This window comes from Pelophylax lessonae (assembly GCF_965119305.1).
Source record: "Pelophylax lessonae genome assembly, chromosome: 1".
NCBI classification, from domain to species: Eukaryota; Metazoa; Chordata; class Amphibia; order Anura; family Ranidae; genus Pelophylax; species Pelophylax lessonae.
Genome location: NC_138768.1, coordinates 638,906,294 through 638,919,420, shown reverse-complemented (window position 1 = coordinate 638,919,420; position 13,127 = coordinate 638,906,294). Strand labels below are relative to the sequence as shown.

The following is a 13,127-nucleotide window of genomic DNA, read 5'->3' as shown; positions in this document are numbered from 1 at the left end:
TGAAATCACCTCCTTTGAACTATATATATATAATTTAAGGCATATAAAAGTTGCCCGGGTAATCCTATAATGATCACGGCTTTACATCCCAGGACACTGAAAAACAGCGGTGTGCATGGGAACATACTAAGAACAAGATTACTGCCATAAAGCTAATCATCTCAAGTTTTTTGATGTGACAAAAGCTGAACATTTGGTAAATGTGCACAGTGGTATGTTTCAAAAACACAACTCTGCATACTAACGTCGACATTACCGTATATACTCGAGTATAAGTCGACCCGAATATAAGCCGAAGCCCCTAATTTTACCACAAAAAAGTGGGAAAACTTATTGACTCGAGTATAAGCCTAGGGTGGGAAATACAGCAGCTACTGGTAAATTTAAAAAATAAAAATAGATACCAATAAAATTACACTGAAGCATCAGTAGGTTAAATGTTTACAGCACATCACACAGCACAATACAGAACATCACACAGCACAATACAGAACATCACACAGCACAATACAGAACATCACACAGCTCAATACAGAACATCACACAGCACATTACAGCAAAGCACATTACACAGTACATTAGGCCTTCACCTCCAACCCCCCTCAACCCACATTAGGCCTTCACCTCCATACCCCCCTCCCCCCCCTCAACTCACATTAGGCCTTCATCTCCAACCCCCCCCCCCCCCCCCCCCGTGATACGATTCTGATATGGTCGTGTGAGTGACTGGTATAGTATTAGATAGAGTCCATATTCAGTCAGTGATAGTAATGACTCCTGTCCTCCATGAAACTAACAAGGTTATTACAGTTCAGAAAAGCAAGGCTGAAGGACTCAAAACAGCACGGGGGACGTGGCTGATAATTGGCTTATAAGTCATGAACACGCGCCACACCTCCTTGAGTCTTTATACTGTGCATGTCACTATCTTTTTGGGTTGTGCAAGAGGCGCGTAACCGTAAGCGTGCACAAACATAACTTAACTATAACTAGTAGTCCATGTGATCATCACGGTTATGAGCAGTGATCAAATTGGCCAATCACTAGGGGTGTACGAGACCGCGAAAGGCGTGGTATTAATGGGATTCTATCCATAAAGTTCAGGGAAAGCCCAGGGATTTTGGGACTTTCTTTTTTTAGCCACGGCGGACGCGTTGTGTGATGCAGATGACATTGACGGGTACCTCCTACGATCGATGATGAGTCCCCCGATCATGGAGTGATGCTACAATATCCGGTAAATGTATTGATTCTTACTTTCATGATTATGGTGTATTTTAGATTGTAGAAGATAGGTGAATAAAATATGTCTTATGCTTAGAAGTGTGCCTGTTTTGTATATCAGTGAGAGATAAGGAAGAGTTTAATCTAGTTAGCAAGACATAAAATTGGCGTAGTCGGCAGTCCTCTCCCTGAAACATGATCGTTACCTTTGAAGTATTGTAACTTTTTATGAATAAACACTGCAATAGCGATACTTTGGGAGGTGCCTGTATTAGTTGAAGGGTACCCCCCGTTTTAATATTGCAAGTTGGCACTTTGCCAAATAATACGATCATGTTCAGGAAAAAGGATAAAACCAAAATTGAGGCGAAAGAGGAGGTTCCCGGCTGGTCCGAGCCTCCTTATGATATTATAGCTCATGAACTGGCCACTCATGGGTTGGCAGAATCATGGGAAAGTAAGCTTAAGGATTGTGAGCCCCTCAGTGTTAAATAGTTACATAGTTAGTGAGGCTGAAAAAAGACACAAGTCCATCCAGTTCAACCTATGATGTGTGTGTGTGTTTGCTTTTAACCGTACATTGTATACCCCTGTATGTTGTGGTCTTTAAGGTGTCCATCCAATAGTTTTTTGAAACTATCAATGCTCCCTGCTGATACGACTGCTTGCGGAAGAGAATTCCACATCCTTACCGCTCTTACAGTGAAGAACCCCTTACGCACTTTAAGGTTAAACCGCCTTTCCTCAAGTTTTAGTGAGTGGCCACGTGTCTTATTGTATCTCCTTTCTCTGAATAGTTTGTTCCTTATGCTAGGGTCGCCAGTACAGTATTTGTACATTGATATCATATCCCCCCTCAATCGTCTCTTCTCCAGAGAGAATAGGTTCAGTGCTTGTAGTCTTTCCTCATAGCTGATGTCCTCCATTCCCCTAATTATTTTTGTTGCCCTTCTCTGGACTTTCTCCAGTTCCAGCACATCCTTCCTGAGGACCGATGCCCAGAACTGGACAGCATACTCCAGATGTGGCCGGACCAGAGTCTTGTAGAGTGGAAGAATAATCTCTTTATTTCTGGAGTTCTGGAGTGAATCCCCTTTTTTATACAACCCAGTATTCTGTTGGCTTTGCTTGCGGCGGCTTGGCATTGCATGCCACTTCCAAGCCTGTTGTCTACCAGTACCCCCAGGTCCCTTTCCATCCTAGACTCACCCAGAGGTTCCCCCCTAGTGAGTAGCTTGCTTTCTGGTTTCTGGCCCCCAAGTGCATTACTTTACATTTTTCTACATTAAATCTCATCTGCCATGTAGTTGCCCACCCCGTTATTTTGTTCAGGTCTGCTTGCAAGATTTCCACATCCTGCATAGAAGATATTGGCATGCCTAATTTAGTATCATCTGAAAATACTGAGATTGTACTCGATATCCCCTCCTCTAGATCATTTATGAATAAATTAAACAGGATTGGTCCCAGGACAGAACCCTGGGGGACCCCACTTTCCACACCCGCCCAATCAGAGTACTCCCCATTAATCACCACCCTCTGGACTCTCCCCTGGAGCCAGTTCTCTATCCAGGTACTCACCTTATGGTCCATACCTATCTTCCTTAGTTTGTACAGTAAGCGTTTGTGGGGAACGGTGTCAAAGGCCTTTGCAAAGTCCAGATACACCACATCCACAGGCTTACCTTTATCTAAGTGGCCGCTCACTTCATCGTAGAAGGTTAATAGATTGGTTTGGCATGAACGATTTTTCATGAATCCATGCTGATTACTACTTATAATACCGCTTTCATTACTAAAGTCTTGTATGTGGTCCCTTATCATCCCCTCCAAAATTTTGCAGACTACTGATGTTAGGCTGACCGGCCTATAGTTACCCGGGATATATCTCGGCCCCTTTTTAAATATTGGTACCACGTTGGCTTTTTTCCAATCAGCTGGCACCATACCTGTCTGTAAACTATCCTTAAAGATCAAGAATAATGGTCTGGCAATCACCTGGCTGAGCTCATTAAGAACCCTTGGGTGCAAGCCATCCGGTCCCGGGGATTTATTTATGTTAAGTTTCTCTAGTTTAGCTCTAAGTCTATCCTCTGTTAGCCATGGCGGCACTTCCTGAGGTGTATTATTTAGTTCGGCCTTACAAGCGGGGTTCGTGTAGCCCCCCGATTCCTTTGTGAAGACTGAAGAAAATAAATTATTTAACACTTCCGCCTTTTCTCTGTCCTCAGAGGCCATTTTTCCTTTATCATCTTTTATGGGGCCAATGTGTTCTGGCCTCGCTTTCTTACTGTTTATATACTTAAAGAACTTCTTGGGGTTCTTTTTACTCTCCTCCGCTATATGTCTCTCGTGTTCTATTTTAGCCGCCCTGATTTCGTCTTTACATTTCTTATTACACTCTTTGTAGTGCTTAAATGCTGCCAATGACCCCTCAGTCTTGTATTTTTTGAAGGCCTTTTCTTTAGCTCTAATATACATTTTTATGTTGGAGTTTAGTCACCCAGGGTTTAGTTTTGCTCTTTTAAATTTATTTCCCTGTGGAATGCACTGGCCCACCCCCTTGTTAAGTATGCTCTTGAAGCACTCCCATTTTTCCTCCGTGTTCTTTGTTCCCAGGGTTCTATCCCATTTGATATTTTCCAGCAGCAAGCGCAGTTTAGGGAAATTGGCTCTTTTGAAATTCAGTGTCCTTATATTACCCTTGTGTTTCCTATTACTGTAATTAATACTGAAACCAATTGACCTATGGTCACTGTTCCCTAAGTTGTCCCGTATTTCTATATCCGTGAGCAGGTCTGTATTGTTGGTAATCAGTAGTTCAAGTACCGCATTGTTTCTTGTCGGTGCATTCACCATCTGACCCATGAAATTGTCCTGCAAAACATTTAGGAACTGTCGAGCCTTGGCTGAATGCGCGGTTCCTTCTGCCCAGTCTATATCAGGATAATTAAAGTCCCCCATTATAATGACATTTCCCATCCTTGCTGCCAATCCTATCTGCAACATGAGGTCCGCCTCACCCTCCTCCCTCTGGTTTGGGGGCCTATAGCATACGCCCAATATTACCTTCCCCACCGTGCCTTTCCTTTGAAGCTCTACCCATAGGGATTCTGCCTCGTCCATAGCTTCATTATTAATATCATCCCTCATATTTACCTGTATACTGTTCTTAATATACAAACATACCCCTCCCCCTTTTTTACCCTCTCTATCTCTGCGATAAAGGGAATACCCCTGAATGGTCGCCATCCAGTCATGAGAGCTGTCAAACCAAGTCTCAGTTATCCCCACAAAATCTAAGTCCTCCTCAAACATCAGCAGCTCCAGCTCTCCCATCTTGTTGGCCAGGCTTCTGGCATTGGTATATAAGCCTCGTAATTTTGATGTTTTTAGGCTGCTCTCTTGATTTTTCCCCGTACCCACCCTGGGTATAGGAGCTCCGAACACCCTACCGCTAATGCCCCCATTTCTGCCCTCTGAAACTTGCTTTCCACTGGTTAATTCTACATCTGTACCCTCCCCCCCATTCCCTAGTTTAAAAGCCCCTCTAACTTTTTGGCCATCCTCGCACCCAGTACGGCTGCACCCACCCCATTTAGGTGCAATCCGTCCCTACCAAAGAGCCGGTGACCGACTGAGAAGTCAGCCCAGTTCTCCAGGAACCCGAAACCCTCCTTACTACACCAGCTCCTCAGCCACTCGTTAACTTCCCTAATCTCCCGCTGCCTCTCTGGTGTGGCTCGAGGTTCAGGTAGTATTTCGGAAAATACTACCTTGGAGGTCCTAGTCCTCAACTTAGCACCTAAGTCCCTGAAATCGTTTAGGACTCTCCGTCTTCCTCTGCCTATGTCATTGGTACCCACGTGTACCATGACAGCTGGGTCTTCCCCAGCCCCACCCAATAATCTGTCCACCCGATCCGCGATGTGCCGAACCCGAGCGCCCGGCAAACAACAGACTGTTCGGCGCACACGGTCTTTGTCACAGATTACACTATCTGTCCTTCTAATAATTGAGTCCCTTACCACCAGCAATGCTGGTCCCTGACTGGTTTCCCCAACATCACACAACGGGGCGTATCTATTGTTGTTAAGGTACTTGAGGGAATCCCTGCCAGGGCAGGTGATGTAGTTACCCTGGCTAGGCGCAGCTGGGTGTTGGCATCCGCATATCGCGGAATGCATAAGGCTTTACAGAAAGCCATCAGCGAGCGTCACAAGACGGAGCAATTGTTGCTCGAGTCTGAAGGACGCCGTCTGGTGTTAGAATGTAACAGTAAGCTATTAAGGGGATTCATGAAGGTCTAGCAGAAGGCAGCAGGATTGGATACTAATGATGCTATGAAATCACTTTTTATCCAAACCTTTATAACAAATCTGCAGGTAGAATGTGAATTAATGGTCAAGCAGGTGATTTCTGTCTAACCATGACAGCAGGAGGATTTGGAAAGGTTGTTTTAGAGAAGGATGCAGCAGGTTATTTTTGAAAGTAATACAGTTAAGTTACTTTTTTATTAAGAGGGAGCATGGTAAATATTTTGGTCCCTGATGAGAAAATGTTGTTTGTTGAAGATGATTGAATGCATTTTGAGGTTTCTGTTGTAAATGTGACAATGTTATCTGAATTTAGACAGAGAGGTAACGTGCATATTGTATATGTATATGTGAGCATGATTGGTTGGTAACATAAGCTTTACTACCTGTGTGTGAGAGTTAATGAGATTTTTGAACAGGAGAAATGAGTATTATAATGTAATATGTGATGTTTAAATGCTTTGAAAAGTAACAGGTGTGCAGACTAAAGTGACTTTAAGGATAGGGAATCTACCCCTACGAAAATACACAGTGCTAGTTGTGCCCATTCCGGAATATATTATTGGTATTGATATTCTAAAGGGGATGATTAAGACGATTGTCCAGGGGGTCCTGATTGCCCCGATCCTGAGATGTGCCCAACCAGTCACTAGAAGAAAAGAAACAAACTAAGTTTGGTCCAGGATTAAGGGATAAAATAGGTCCTGATGGGAAGCTTATCCCAGTGGTAGATAAGGAAGGGAAACCTTATCTGCGGGAAGATGGTACACCAGTATGGGAGACGGAGTTGGTTCCGCATGTGGAAGGGCGAACTAGTATAGAGGACTAAAGTAGATGATATTCTCTCACCCGGTTTCGCCAAAAACCTGGGGAGTCTGATATGAGATGGATAATTAGGTTGAATGAGACTTATAGTTTGAGCTTCTTAGAAGTGATGGATGACCCCTTTTTGGTAAAAAATTCACCACTTTAACCACTGCAGTTGCAGTAGTGCTGTCAGTATTATTATGCGCAGGCTGCTGTCTGGTACCATGCATGAAGGGACTCATCTCAAAAGTGGTGGATAGAGCTGCGAGCGATGTAATGTATACAGTTCTGTCCATGCAGGACCCTGACTTACATGATAGATCAAGGTCAGCCTCTTTGCCTGTATGAGCGAGTGATGCTGTTTTTATGAAGGCCCCCACTAAAACAGACAGACTTCTGGGGGGGGAGCTCGAGTAAGAATCTACATTTGTAGGTTCAACAGGAGGGAGAAGGTTGGAAGAATTGGCTGAGTCAGGAATCTTTCATAAATGCAGCTTAAGTAATGTATATATGAACCTATAAATGTAGATAGAAGTTATACTTTATGTAAATTACAGTTAGAGTGATGCTTTATGATTAGCTTGTTTTGAGACACACATTCCTCCCTTTGCTTGCATGAAGGGGAGAGAAATTCATTTTCTTACTTCTGCAGAGAGAAGACCTTGAGAGATAACAGGACAAGACTTCCATATGGAGAAATAATTTAACAGAAGCGTTGCAGATAATTAATAACAGGCCTCTAACAGAATCCACCACTCCTTTAATGAGAATGTTAACACTCAATTTGACAGTCGGAGTAGTCAAAATAGATACAATTATCTATTGGAAGACTCACCCAGATGCAATAGCACCATATAGGGGTACGCCTGCCTCTGCTGGATTAGACCCACACTCGCTGGAGGTGGCTGTAATAAATCCACATCAGGTACGTATTTTAAGAACAGGAATAGGTTGTAAGATACCTGATCAGCATTATGGGCAGATTGCATCTAGATCCAGCCTCGCCCAGAAAGGGGCTGTGGTCGTTGGAGGAGTGATTGACTCAGATTACCAAGGAGAAATCAAGGTAATTATGATAAATCTGGGCTCGTCAGATATTATTATAGGAAAAGGGGAACGTATGGCTCAACTCATTCTAATCCCTATCTATCTAGTTGAGTTGAAAGAAGGCCCCGCACCTACTGAACTAACGGTTAGGGGTGATAAGGGATTTGGTTCCACTAACACTTTGAATGTAGGGGCCAAAATCTGGATACAGAATGTTCAAGGACCGCCTTCTCCTGCTGAGGTGATAGCGGTAGGTAAGGATAAAACTCTGTTCATAATGAGACCAGGGCATGAAAAATGGGAATATGTCCCGCAAGAGAAATGTTATCTGCGAGAGTAAGTCATACTGTTTGGGTTTATCCACAGATCAGAAGCAAAGTTATCCTTGGAATCCTTGGTATTGTGTTATTGGTCGTTTATGGAGGTGATGGAGTCACGCCTGGATTTCGCATAAAAGATACCAGCAAGGTGATAGTCCAGTGGGGATGGGCGAATGCCAATGTCATCAGAAGACAGGACGACTTTAATTGTTCGGTAAACCAGATATGTAAGATTTTGAATCTGACAATTAATGGAACTTTGTGGACTGGAGATCCTCTAGATACAGGTTACCAGCCAACGTATGGAGTACATTCCGGATATAAAAGAGCATGGTATGACACCCTGTTAGGAGGATATGGAACTATTACTGGAACTTTAAATAGCTTTGATATTGAAACTTTAGCTAATAGAATTCACAATGCTGGTAGTAAAATGAATGATGCTTTGACTTTGCAAGCTCGCTGGATGCCAACTATTTGGGCACCCGTGAGAAAACAGTCCGGAATAGATGCTATTATGCTTAATTTACAGAATGCCTCCAATGATTTTGCTTTAGGTTTTGATCAAAATGTTCCAAAATTTATGAATTGGACGGTGTGTTCCTTGCAAACCATTAAAATGTGTGGAGGACCGTAATTGATGCTTCAATATCTCCAAATAATTGGATGCATTTGGATCCGCAGAAAATGGTGTGCAATGACACAATCTGTCAAGGAATAATAGTAATGTATAATGTAACAAAGACAAGTATAATGTGTAAATTTATAGTATTACCCTTATTAGTGGGGCCACTTAATAATCAATATTTTTGGGTCCCACAATTTAATGGTCAATATGTGGACGAAAATAATAAGACTCATGATCTGACATTCTGTGACTCTACTTTGGAACGGAAAATTTGTAAATTGCAGTCTTCTGTTTATGAACCTTGTTTATTACAGAACACTGTAAATCAATGTGAATAGATTATTATGCCTGCAGACTATCGGTGGATGGTGGAAATTGCTCCACAGGTGGTCTGTATGGCGACTAATTTGTCTGCTGTTCCAAAAATGAAGGTGCCCTTCACTGGATGCTTACACAACGTCTCCATACTAATGTGGGAAAATGAAACATTTATGTTGACTAGAGATATAGATATGGCAGTTAACATAGATTGGGATGCAACTAAATTAAAAGTGCCAAATTGGGATTTCAATCTTACCAAACTCCATAAAATCCTTAATGATTCTTCTGAAATAAAGAAAGTAATTGGACAATTGAACAACAGTATAATTGATCATATGATCAGTACCACTGTAGTAGCTGGAAAACTGGTTAAAGTGGGTTCTAGTATAGCAGATGCTACTTCTCACCATTGGTGGGATGCATTCACTGGTTGGTCGCCATCAGCGACCCAAACATTGAATGCTTTAGTACACCCTTTGTTGGTGGTGACGTGCGTAGTTGTGATTCTATCTATATGGAATTGCTACTTGGCATACAGGGTATGCTGTAAAAAGGAAAAAGTCATTATGGTTTCATATATGGACAGAAGTCATTAAGGACCGTTTGTGATACGATTCTGATATGGTCGTGTGAGTGACTGGTATAGTATTAGATAGAGTCCATATTCAGTCAGTGATAGTAATGACTCCTGTCCTCCATGAAACTAACAAGGTTATTACAGTTCAGAAAAGCAAGGCTGAAGGACTCAAAACAGCATGGGGGATGTGGCTGATAATTGGCTTATAAGTCATGATCACGCGCCACACCTCCTTGAGTCTTTATACTGTGCATGTCACTATCCTTTTGGGTTGTGCAAGAGGCGCGTAACCGTAAGCGCGCACAAACAGAACTTAACTATAACTAGTAGTCCATGTGATCATCACGGTTATGAGCAGTGATCAAATTGGCCAATCACTAGGGGTGTACGAGACCGCGCAAGGCGTGGTATTAATGGGATTCTATCCATAAAGTTCAGGGAAAGCCCAGGGATTTTGGGACTTTCTTTTTTTAGCCACGGCGGACGCGTTGTGTGATGCAGATGACATTGACGGGTACCTCCTACGATCGATGATGAGTCCCCCGATCATGGAGTGATGCTACAATATCCGGTAAATGTATTGATTCTTACTTTCATGATTATGGTGTATTTTAGATTGTAGAAGATAGGTGAATAAAATATGTCTTATGCTTAGAAGTGTGCCTGTTTTGTATAACAGTGAGAGATAAGGAAGAGTTTAATCTAGTTAGCAAGACACCCCCCCAACCCAGGTCACCCATAAAGAGATATTAAATGAATAAAAATATATAAAATAAATTACTACATATAATATTAAAAGTACAAAAACCTTGTTCTCATGGTGGTCATGCTCGTCATGCAGGGGTTCGGGTTCCTTCAGTGTCTACTGCAGCCCGGGCAGCTCACTTCAGCAGCGCGGCCGTCAGCACTGGCTCCTACCCCCATGTGACGTGCGCCGTGCAGACCGGCCAAGCTTATCCACTGACTCAATCTCCTCCGCTCTTCTGCCACAGAGGAGCCGAGCCGTGGGCATGTAATTCGGGCATATTATTCCAAAACGGCGGCGGATGCGGGCGGGCGGTTGGGGTGCAGATTCCTAGTCATTCCCGGTCATTCATATCATTCCAGACATTTCCCCCATTTTAAATTTTTTTCTCACTCGAGTATAAGCCGAGGGGGTGCTTTTTCAGCAAAAAAAATGTGCTGAAAAAGTCAGCTTATACTCGAGTATATACGGTAATCTAAATTGTGACACATGATGGAGTGCATATAATATTGAGAAACTTTGTGGTTGCCTTAGGACCTTAACTTTACTCAAGTCACATCAGGAGGTATTTGTTTGGTGTGCTGTATAGGCAGAATACTCCAGATATTAAACATTGTAAACACACAAAATCAATGCAAACAAAAGAGAGACTTGGAAAAAAAATGTAATTTTATACCAATGGAAAACTTTGTGCAGTCACTGGACAGGAAGGTGCTATTAGGCTTCAAAAGCTAAGTGGGCCCCTTGCTGTCATGCCATCTGCATACACAATAGAGATTTGGTTATGCTGTACCTATTCCACACCTGGGGTCTTTGGAAGGCTTTTCTTACAAAAAGAACAGGTGTGAAGGTTTATGTCTTAAAAAATCATGATAATGTGAGCACAATGGAACTAAGGTTAACTCTTGACTTATACCATTATCTGAGCTCAGGGCCGCTGATAGGGCAGTACAACCAGCCCTGCTGTACCGGGCCCGGGCTCCATGAGCTCCACTAGGGGCCCGGGCAGCTTTAAGTTAACTTCTGCCTAAATAAATAGAAATCCTTTAAATTCCATCCCCCACTTCAATTTCATTACAGGGTGTATAAATATATTTTCCTGGGCCCCATGAGGTCAACAGAGGGGCCCAGGAGGTGATAGCAGAGGAGGGACTTTATTTCCATTTTCGGGGCGTAGGCACACTAACCTTGTGCACTGTGAATATGCTGCACTGAATGAATATGTAGTTCCGGCCGCCCTGGCGGAGTGATTCGTTTGTGCATGCTGTGGAATGAGGAAGTGACTGATGAGAGATGGATGAGAGGGCTCAGCAGTGCACAGACCAGCAGCACACAGTGACACTGACAGACTTCTATGGAAGGAAGGTACAGCTCCCAGACTCCCTGACTGTGTGCTTATAATCATATTCATTATGATGATCACAGCACAGCATGTACTTTATGGCTCTGGCTCTGTGTTATATGGCTTTTGGGTGCTGACTTTGTTAACTTATGGCCATACTGATTGTAACACAGTACAGCCTTAACAAAGTCAGCACCCAGCAGCCATGTGACACAGAGCCATAAAGTCCATGCTGTGCTGTGATCATCATAATGAATATGATTATAAGCATGAGTTGCTAGTTCACTCTTGTGTTTGGAAGGGGAAAGGGGGGAGTAAGAACATGCAGCTGAGCCATGTTTTTACCTCCCACTACCACCGCTCCCCTTAAATAGCCTTTCAACCAAGCTTTTCAATTAGGTCCGCCTGTCAGCTTTACATGCGGATCTGATTGAATGTTCCATGTAGGTCTATGGGGGTTTGGATGTAAATGGACTTGTGTCCACCCTCCTTCCTCCGGGTCTGCAGACCTAAATGTTATAGATCAAAGCTAGCATGATGTAAAATGGATATGAGTGCATTTACATCTGGCCACCCATAGAGACATTACAAGTCATTCATAGACAGGGCTATTGATTGGCATGATTTTGGGGCCCGACCCCATTGTGGATCAGTTCGGGGCTAGGCACTTCAAGGTCCTATGGATCCCGGGTTCTGACTTGCAAGAGGTTCAGGACTTCCTGATGCTATGGTCCTCAACAGACATTACCCCATTAGAAAAACACTTGAGGGTTCTCAGTGCAGGGCCACTGATAAGCCAGTACATGAGCTTAGCAGGGAGGGCCCGGGCAGCCTCACAGACAAAATGCACCCCCCGCTCATTCCACTCCTTCTAGCTTAGGGAGTGTTATATACTACATGCAATTCCAGGGCCCCTTTCTGATTATGGGATGGTGGAGGCGGAGCAGTTGAGGGACTTTTTTCTTTTCAACTTTCGGCGCATGCGCATTCCCGCACCTGCTCCGCATGTTGCTGGCTGCTGTGCTAAAGTCCCGGATGCCTGCCACTGTGGCTGCCCATTGCCTACCCTGGCAGAGTGATCTTCCTCCGCTCAGGTCCCCACTCAGCAGCCGAGATCAAGAGGCTTATGTGAGGCGGGTGGCAGCAGCAGTGGCAAGGAGAGACAGCTTACAGTGAGCAGAGGGAGCCACACTATATTGTGGATGGAGCACATGTAAGCTGCAGGTTTAGTACGTTTCCTAAGTAAATTATTAACTTTTTTTCCCCCACAGGTTTTTATTTTTAATTGTACTGCAGCATGGAGAAGGGGCCCTAACTAAATAAGCATACTTTGCTTTGTAATATAAGACCCACCTAAATTAGTTTTGCTAATTTTAGCTAAAATTGCAGAATGTATTGAAGCCACTGCATCATGTGCCAATAAAGCAGCTAGCATTTTCAAAAGCAATGGTCAGCAATGGCTGATGACAAATTTTTATAATCACTGTATTTCTTTAAGAGACCCTGCCATGTAACAAAATACCTATGTGATAAGGTTCTGATGGCAGTAACAATTTTCCAAACGTAAAAGAGCAATGCATGTTGTGAGCCTATATATATCCATCTTCTGCTAGTTATACTGACTTTGCTGTATGCTTTGTACACAGATCAGTGATCTGGCTATTTAGTCTCACTGCAAAGCAAGGAGAAAAACCAGACTGTTCTGTTAGTAAAAGCAGCACATATAAGGCAGGGTCTGGGGCGGGACCAGGGGCGGAGTTGAGGGTGGGGCTAAAGGGGGCCCCGTCAGGTAGGCTGTAC

General features: G+C 43.4%; 1 pseudogene across 1 annotated transcript; it reads left to right on the top strand.

Moving 5' to 3' along the window:
• The first annotated feature begins 1,557 nt into the window (after positions 1-1,557).
• LOC309548858 lies at positions 1,558-9,259 on the top strand (annotated as a pseudogene). The gene is made up of 3 exons: positions 1,558-1,681; positions 7,139-7,644; positions 7,761-9,259. The product of its transcript is annotated as an uncharacterized misc_RNA (transcript).
• The last annotated feature ends 3,868 nt before the right edge of the window (positions 9,260-13,127 follow it).